This window comes from Octopus bimaculoides, chromosome 25 (assembly GCF_001194135.2).
Source record: "Octopus bimaculoides isolate UCB-OBI-ISO-001 chromosome 25, ASM119413v2, whole genome shotgun sequence".
In the NCBI taxonomy this organism is placed as follows: domain Eukaryota; kingdom Metazoa; phylum Mollusca; class Cephalopoda; order Octopoda; family Octopodidae; genus Octopus; species Octopus bimaculoides.
The window spans coordinates 31,695,803-31,704,116 of NC_069005.1; the positions used below are offsets into that span (position 1 = coordinate 31,695,803).

At 36.2% G+C, this 8,314-nt stretch overlaps 1 protein-coding gene across 1 annotated transcript in view; it reads left to right on the forward strand.

Annotated features, from left to right (window-relative positions):
• Positions 1 to 8,314, forward strand: part of LOC106876777 (uncharacterized) — a 29,851-nt gene that overhangs the window by 7,909 nt on the left and 13,628 nt on the right. The window lies entirely within an intron of this gene.

An 8,314-nucleotide genomic window follows, 5' to 3' on the forward strand; every position in this document is an offset into this window, starting at 1 on the left:
ATATATATATATATATATATATATATATATATATATATACACACACACACATATACAACTGGCTTCTTTCAGTTTCCATCTATCAGATCCACTCACAAGGCTTTGGTCAGCCCGAGGCTATAGTAGAAGACATTTGCCCAAGGTGCCATGCAGTGGGATTGAACCCGGGACCATGTGGTTGGTAAGCAAGCTGCTTACCACACAGCCATTTCTGCACCTATGTATATGTTCATTTGGTTTGTCTTTTTTGCATGTCTGTTTTTTTCTTTTTCATATGTTAGTGTAGTGGTTTATTATCCATCTGTCCTTATGTGCCTGGACTAATGCCCTTTAATTCAAATGTTTATGGAAAATTACTTCCCAAAAAATGGTGAGGACTTATATAAAGGAATTACATTAGATTGGACCTTGGAACACCATTTGTCATGTTTCTGCTTACTGATAACACAATGCCCAACTCATATTCTAATCTCAACAAAGATTTTTACAGGAATATGTTTAACCCTTTAGCATTTAAACTAGCCGTATGCGGTCTAAATATTCTACCTGTTTTATGTTCAAACTGGCCAAATCTGGCCTCTTAAACCAATTCTGTGATAATCATTCTAAAAATAAACAGTTGCATCATCAAAATCTCAGTTATGAAGTTGTGCAAGATAAAGTTATTTATGCCTAAATATCACTGTAAATGCTGTGAAATTTTTGGCAACACATGGTATTTTTCGATGTTTGAAGTGGAGATTGATTTGTTTTGGAATTACTGATATGGTTTCAGCAAATAGCAATTTCTAACTTGGAAGGATTTACACTTGAAGACTTAGAAAATGGAGAGAGAAAAAAATTAACAGTGACTTGTCTTTGGATAAATCAAATATAGATGTGTCTGAATTTCCATCTTTCAAGGAAGACGATTTTAATAGTGAAAGTGATAAAGATCTTCAGGTTGCAACACAAATAAAATATTACAGTGAGATGGTTGAATAATAAAACACCAATGCATATTCCTGATATTACTGAAAATATGATGGGGTGCTGAAAAGTTCCTGGCTTTGGGTAAAAGAAAACAGATTTTATTCAACAGATTCCCCTCTCAGATTCACACTCTTATTGCAGCTGTCCTTCAGTTTTTCTAAGCCCTGTAAAAGAACTAGGAAGGTTGGGCCACCAACCAGGCCTTTTGTGACACCCTTAAAACCATGTATATATATATATGTGTGTGTGTGTGTGTGTGTATATAAAAATGTATTAAACGAAAATATTTATATATTTGAGTTTATTGATGTCCATGATTAACATCTAGACAATTACAAAGTACTCTAGTTAGAAAATGAAGTAAAGTTAGCTTAGCTTGATACATTAGAATTTCAATGTGTAAGGTTCAAAAGTCACTTCACATTCACGTGGTTTCAGGTTTAGTCCCACTGTGTGGCACCTTCTTTGGGCATGTGTTTTCTACTATAGCCTTGAGTTGACCAATGCCTTGTGAGTGAATTCAGTAGGAAGAAACTGTACAGAAATTATGTGTGTGTGTGTGCTTGAATATGTTAACACTTTGTGTTTCACATGAACAAGCTATGGATTGTGATTGTTGTTGACATTTACCCTGTCAACAAACATTCAGTAGCTCTACACTTTCAAAGACGAGTGGAATGGGAACGCTTACTCAAAATACAGATAAGGGTTGGCAATAACCCCTCTATAAAATATAATCATCCGACCCATGCTATCATGGAAAAACAGACATAAAACAAAATTTTATTGTCTTCACTATGCCATTAGCTACATTTTGCATCACACCATTTGGGAACCCCTGGCGTTAAAGGCTCACAATATCGGTGCTGCTTCAAATAAAAATCTTTCCTCTAACTCTTTAGCATTCAGGTTGCTCTGTCAAATGTAACGTTTATTTATTCACATTGTTTTGAATTAATCATGCATTATCTGATAGCTTTGAGATTTCAATGATGTGATTTCAATTATTTTTAGAATGACATTATAGGGTAGGTATAAGAAGCCAGATCTGGTTGATAAAACAAATAGACTATTTTGGCCACATATGGTCAGTTTAAATGCTAAAGGGATAAATATTTAATATTTCTCAGACCACACCTTCAAAACCTGACATTTGTGCCCCCCCCTCTCCCCTATTGATTAAATAGTGTTCTTTTTTTACCTAAAATAGTCTCTTTTATTTTTTCACTTCTAATTATTGAGTATTTATTTTGTTTGGTTTAAACTGATTTGTTTGTATTCCTGAGTGTTTGATTATTTTAATTTGTTGGCCTTTGGTAATTATTGCTAATCAGACTCTGAATGGTCGTTAGCTACTAATGAAAATACATTATTTTCGTTACATTGTCCTCTTTAGAAACTGGAATATTTCCTCTTATATTATTATTAAAAAGCAAGTAATATAATGTAGAAATGCCTGTGTGTGTGTGTGTGTGTGCATATGCGCACATGCATGTCTGCTTCATGTGAGAAGTGTTACCAGCAAATGGTGATGTTTGTTAACATACTATGTTAACAGATTTTGCAAATCATCTGTTGACACTGCACCTTTGAAGATGTGTAGAATAAAAAAAAATGCAAATCCTCTGCTTGAAAAACCGGTAAGGGTTAGTGACAGGAAGAGCATCTGGCTGTAAAACAATATCTCAGTAATATGTACTCATCCAACGCATGCATGTATGGAAAAAAAACAAATGATACTATTTATGATGATCTTTACGTTCTGAGTTCAAATTCTACCACGGTTGACTTTGCTTTTCATCCTTTCGGGATCGATAAATTAAGTACCAGTTGCGTGTACTTAATTAAGTACCGGGCTGTGTACTTAGAGTAGAAAAGATTACTTATGATGATCATCCTGATTTATGATCCTATTTATGATGGTCATCGCAGATTAGAAGTGAACTTTGTTGAGTATTGGAATTTGTGCTGCGACAAGAAGCAGTGAGATGGATGCATGAAGATATACGTATGCACACACACACACACGTTTTCAAAGATTCTGGATATATACTTCGAATATTGAATACTGGACTTTGCGTATAAATGTGATCATTCTCTATCGAACATCTGATGATCGATGACAATCCACTGATACAAAACACACACGACCACACACTTATATACACGCATGATATTTTAAAGACTTTTGTGTCCTGCTTTTTTTATATTTATGGTAGAGGGTTGAGTACATTACAAGATGTGAACTGGATCTCGTAAGAGCCATCAATCCATTAACGAGCAAAACAGATCGTGTGCCTGCACCCCAGCTCCCCCCAAATAGTTACTATGGTTCTATAGAGCAATGCAGTCGCAGATATTTACAGTAAAACAACAGATGTTATGATAATAGGACAGGGAGCAGGTATATTGACAAATAATGAGTGAGATCAGACCTGAGAGTGCATTAAATTGACAAATGAAAGCCAAGGTGAGCTGGAAATCAGAGTAATAATAAATCAACAATTAGAAGTTCTTTTGCTTTTTGCTTTTTTTTTTGTTTTACTTGCGAGTATTGACTACAGTAAAAACCCTCTCCCTCCCTCTCAATCTCTGACGTGTGTATTGTTTATTTTTATGTAGAAACAATTTAACCTTAAACTGAAGAACTATTCAATACTTTTTTTTGTAAGTATATTTATTATACTTCTACAAGAAGACGGGTGACAGTAACTTCGAAGTTTTGACCTGTTAGCCTTCTAATGAAAGCAAGTAGACTGAAACTTTGCAGTCATTGTTACTCTTCTTCTTCTCAAACTATAATACACGTATATTTAAAAGTATTATATTGAAATAATTGTTCTAAAGCTAGCTTAAAATAACAAGAGGATATTTGCTAAATGGGGACTCAATACTGAGAATCAAGTTGAATCTATTTTATAGTCAACTAACAGCTTATTCAACCATTAAGCTGTTTGTCCCCCCACCATCGCTTGGCAACAGATTTTGGTATGTTTACGTTCCATTAACATAGTAATTTGGCAAAAGGGACCAAGAGAATAAGTACTAGGCTTACAAAGAGTAAGTCCTGGGTTCGATTTGTTCAACTACAAAAACCACAATCATGTGACTGAAACAAGTAAAAGAATAAAGCTATATATATATTTAGACAGATTTCTTTGAATTTCTGTCTATCAAATCCTCTCACGAGGCTTTGGTAGGCCTGGGGCTATAGTAGAAGACATTTGTTTAAGAAGTTCTGCTTTTATATATGTAAACAGTACTCTAATGGAGGATGAATTTTCACTTTGTAATAGTTTAGTTGCCAGTCTGTACAAATACATATTTCTGACCCTGAAAATGGGTCAGCATAACTTCTGTGGAGCAAGCCACCATCAAAGGTAATTGTAATTTATAAGACTTAATTAATTCTTGTTGGAAATATGATTGAGTTTTAGCTGCATCACATAATGCAGTCGTAGCTTTGATATCTCGAGATTTATAATGTTTGTATTTTAGCACTGTGGGAAGTGAATAAACTGTTAATGCTTTATTACCTGGTGTTTTCAAGGCCTTTTGTTTGTATGCTAAGTATATCTGGTTGCAGATTAAAAATTGTGCTTATATGTATGCAGTGGTGGTGGTGGTGGTAGGGTGGGATAAGAGGCTTATCAGTTTGCATGGAAGGTGGGCGGGTATTGATTGTTTGTCAGTCTGAATGTGGATCCGATGAAATGAATACCAAGGACAAATCTAGAATCAATCACCTACAGTGATAGCTTTATTGGTATGGAGCATGAGGCTTCAGGAGAAAGCAGGTGGATGGTGGATGGGAGGGAGGGAGGGAAGGAGGTGTGAATGATTGGGGACAGGAAAAAACAGCAGAAGAAATTTTATGAAAGAAAAGCTATATAATTGAAAAAAAAGTACTGATACAAGAGAAAAAAAAAGCTTATAAGTGAAGCAACTGGTGTGACTAAGTACATGAGTTCATTAATTTTGTGTGTGTGTGTGTGTGTGTGGTTGGAAATACCTGTGTTATTTACCTGAGAGGATCTCTCAAGAACATGCGGTGCATAAAAGCCCATGTAATTATATTGTTGACAGATGAGAATCATCTGCTATGGCCACTGGAACTGCCAGATCACGTGATTTCACCCTGCTGTGGGTTCCTCAGTGACAGATGTCCAGCAGTGTGGTAACAACTGAATCTCCTGTCCATGATATGTAGAATCCAAGTGTCTATTCAGATCACGTGATTTCACCCTGCTGTGGGTTCCTCAGTGACAGATGTCCAGCAGTGTGGTAACAACTGAATCTCCTGTCCATGATATGTAAAATCCAAGTGTCTATTCAGATAATGTGATTTCACCCTGCTATATGGGTTCCTCAGAAATATTCGATAAAATTTTTACAAGCTTGTCAAACTGAAAAGTGAAAAGTTAAAAAAGTAATTGCTATATGTGACACACACACACAAAAAAAAAAACAGTCTTTTTTTTTTTAAATGCTCAGTAAAATAAATTAGGTTTTTAAAATTGTCATGTTTAACTCTTTTGTCTGCACATTTCAGTTGAAATACATTGACTTTGTTTCAATTGATTTCAAAAACAATGAAGAATTTAATAAAAACAACTTTGTCATTATTAAGCTGGTGTTTGGAAGAAATTAATGTGAAGTTTTGATGGAAGGTTTTAATTTACACCACTTTTGTATTGTGGAACCAGGGTGTGGATGGGTTGGTGGGTGTCTCAGGCATGTCGGTGTCAGAAGGGTTAAATATTTAAATTAAAACCTAGCTTTACATTTGGAAGATTCATAAAGCCTGACAATTTATTGCCATAGATTAAATGGCTGAGAGATTAACTTCATAAACCATTTTATGATAGTTTTTCATTCGACAGCATTGATTATATCTGAAGCACTGATCAGGCACTTTCCACAATGTTGATTACTGAAAGTACATGTTGACGGCATTCATCATTAAAGTTCAAAAATCACTGCCAGATCTCTTTTACTTGTTTTAGTCATTTGATTGTGGCCGTGCTGGAGCACCGCCTTTAGTCAAGCAAATCGACCCAAGGACTTATTCTTTGTAAGCCTAGTACTTATTCTATTGGTCTCTTTTGCCGAACCGCTAAGTTACGGGGACGTAAACACACCAGCATCAGTTGTCAAGCGATGTTGGGGGGGACACACAAACATATACACACACACACACACACACACACATACACATATATACGATGGGCTTCTTTCAGTTTCTGTCTACCAAATCCACTCACAAGGCTTTGGTCGGCCCGAGGCTATAGTAGAAGACACTTGCCCAAGGTGCCACACAGTGGGACTGAACTCGGAACCATGTGGTTCGTAAGCAAGCTACTTACCACACTGCCACACCTACGCCTACCACACAGCCACTCTGTTTAGGATGCCATTTTTTAAAAATAGAACAGATGTACTTGGTAAGGGTAGTAAAAGTGCAGATATTCAATATTTTATATAGCAATTGTAATAAACCAGACTAAATTCAAAACATAATAAGTTTGCATATTATACGTGAAAGATTTTTTTTCCTGAGATTTCATTATCAATAATTAAGGGTGAACATTATTATACTCAAGTGTGTATTATATATGAGCATACTTCTTTTGTTATATAAATCTGTTCCTGCTACACGGGAACATTGATGCCCATGGCAAGCTTGATGCCGTTACATTCTGAGTTCAAATTCCGCAGAGGTCACCTTTGCCTTTCATCCTTTCGGGGTCGATTAAATAAGTACCAGTTACGCACTGGGGTCAATATAATTGACTTATCCCTTTGTCAGTCTTTGTTTGTCCCCTCTATGTTTAGCCTCTTGCGGGCAATAAAGAAATAAAAAATATTAGTGTGCATGTGTGTGTAATCAGCAATGGTGTAGAGCAGCCTTAGAGAATGATGTACTCTGATGTACTTGCTGACATACATATGTATTTTTAATTAAAAATTTTGAATTGCTATATATCCACATCTATCAACTGGGGGTTTTTCCCCCCTAAACAAATACATTATTATTCCATAATGAATGAATTTCAATCAATTGTGTCAATGTAATAGTGGAATGCATAACAAGTAAGCACAGACACAACTATTGTTTTGTAATCTAGTCTCTTATTTGCAATGGGCCTCAGTAGTGGTGGTGGTGGTGGTGGTGGTGGTGGAGGAGGAAGAGTAGGAGGAGGACTCTCCTGTTGTGAACAGCAGATGAGGATTCCACAACCTTTTGCTGAACAACCTGCACAGATGATTTGTTTATTGTGGTGGCTGTGTCTGGTAAGGTGGAGGGCGTGTGGCTTAGTGGTTAGGGTGCTGGACTCACGATTGTAAGATTGTGGTTTCGATCCCTGGACCGGGCGATGCATTGTGTTCTTGAGCAAAACACTTCACTTCATGTTGCTCCAGTCCACTCAGCTGTAGAAATGGGCACCACTAGTGGAAGTGCATGGCTTAGTGGTTAGGGTGTTGGACTTACGATTATGAAATTATAGTTTCGATCCCTGGACCCGACGATCCATTGTGTTCTTGAGCAAAACTCTTCATTTCACATTGTTCCAGTCCTCTCAGCTGTAGAAGTGAGTTTAGCTTGGAGAGGGATGGGCTCCGCCAGGCTTTCTTACTCTAGATATGCTGTGTGGGGTTAAGGGATTTGCCAGTTGTCACTTGTGTGGTAAGAAATTTGCTTTGCAACTACTTGGTTCCAGCTTCAGAGGCCAGATTTGGCTGGTTTGAACATAAGGCAGGTAGAATATATGAGTTGAATATGGCCGGTTTGAATGCTAAAGGATTAAATATTATTAGGAATTTACTTAAAGAAAACTTCTTATCTATCTGACCATGCCTGTGTCCCTGGTCTATAAAAGGCAACCTCTTCTTTTAAAGTGTTTTTAATTTAAAACATTTTATCATAATTTTATGTAAGTCTCCTTTGTCCTAATGTTTAGAATATTATTATTATTAACAGATCAACAAAGGATTTTGGAGTAAAAGGTTTTAATTTCAGTATGAACACTTTAAACTAGAGATTTTGTATGACAGAAGTCCACTACCCTTCTTGTAATTAAGCCATGAAATGCACATATACTGTCGTTGATTCAGTCAATTATATTCCTCTTCCTGGCTTTATGATGGTCTCTTGGTGTCTAATTAAAACAAATATTATTCTAATAGCAGCTTCAGTTAATTTGATTTTATTATAATTAATGTTTCAAGTACTCGTACTAATTCCATTTGTGAAATTGGATTGCTGGCCAAAAGCAATTAAACTGTTACTCTAACTAAATATTACTTAAATATCTCTATTTCTGCATTCCCCCCCCCCGCC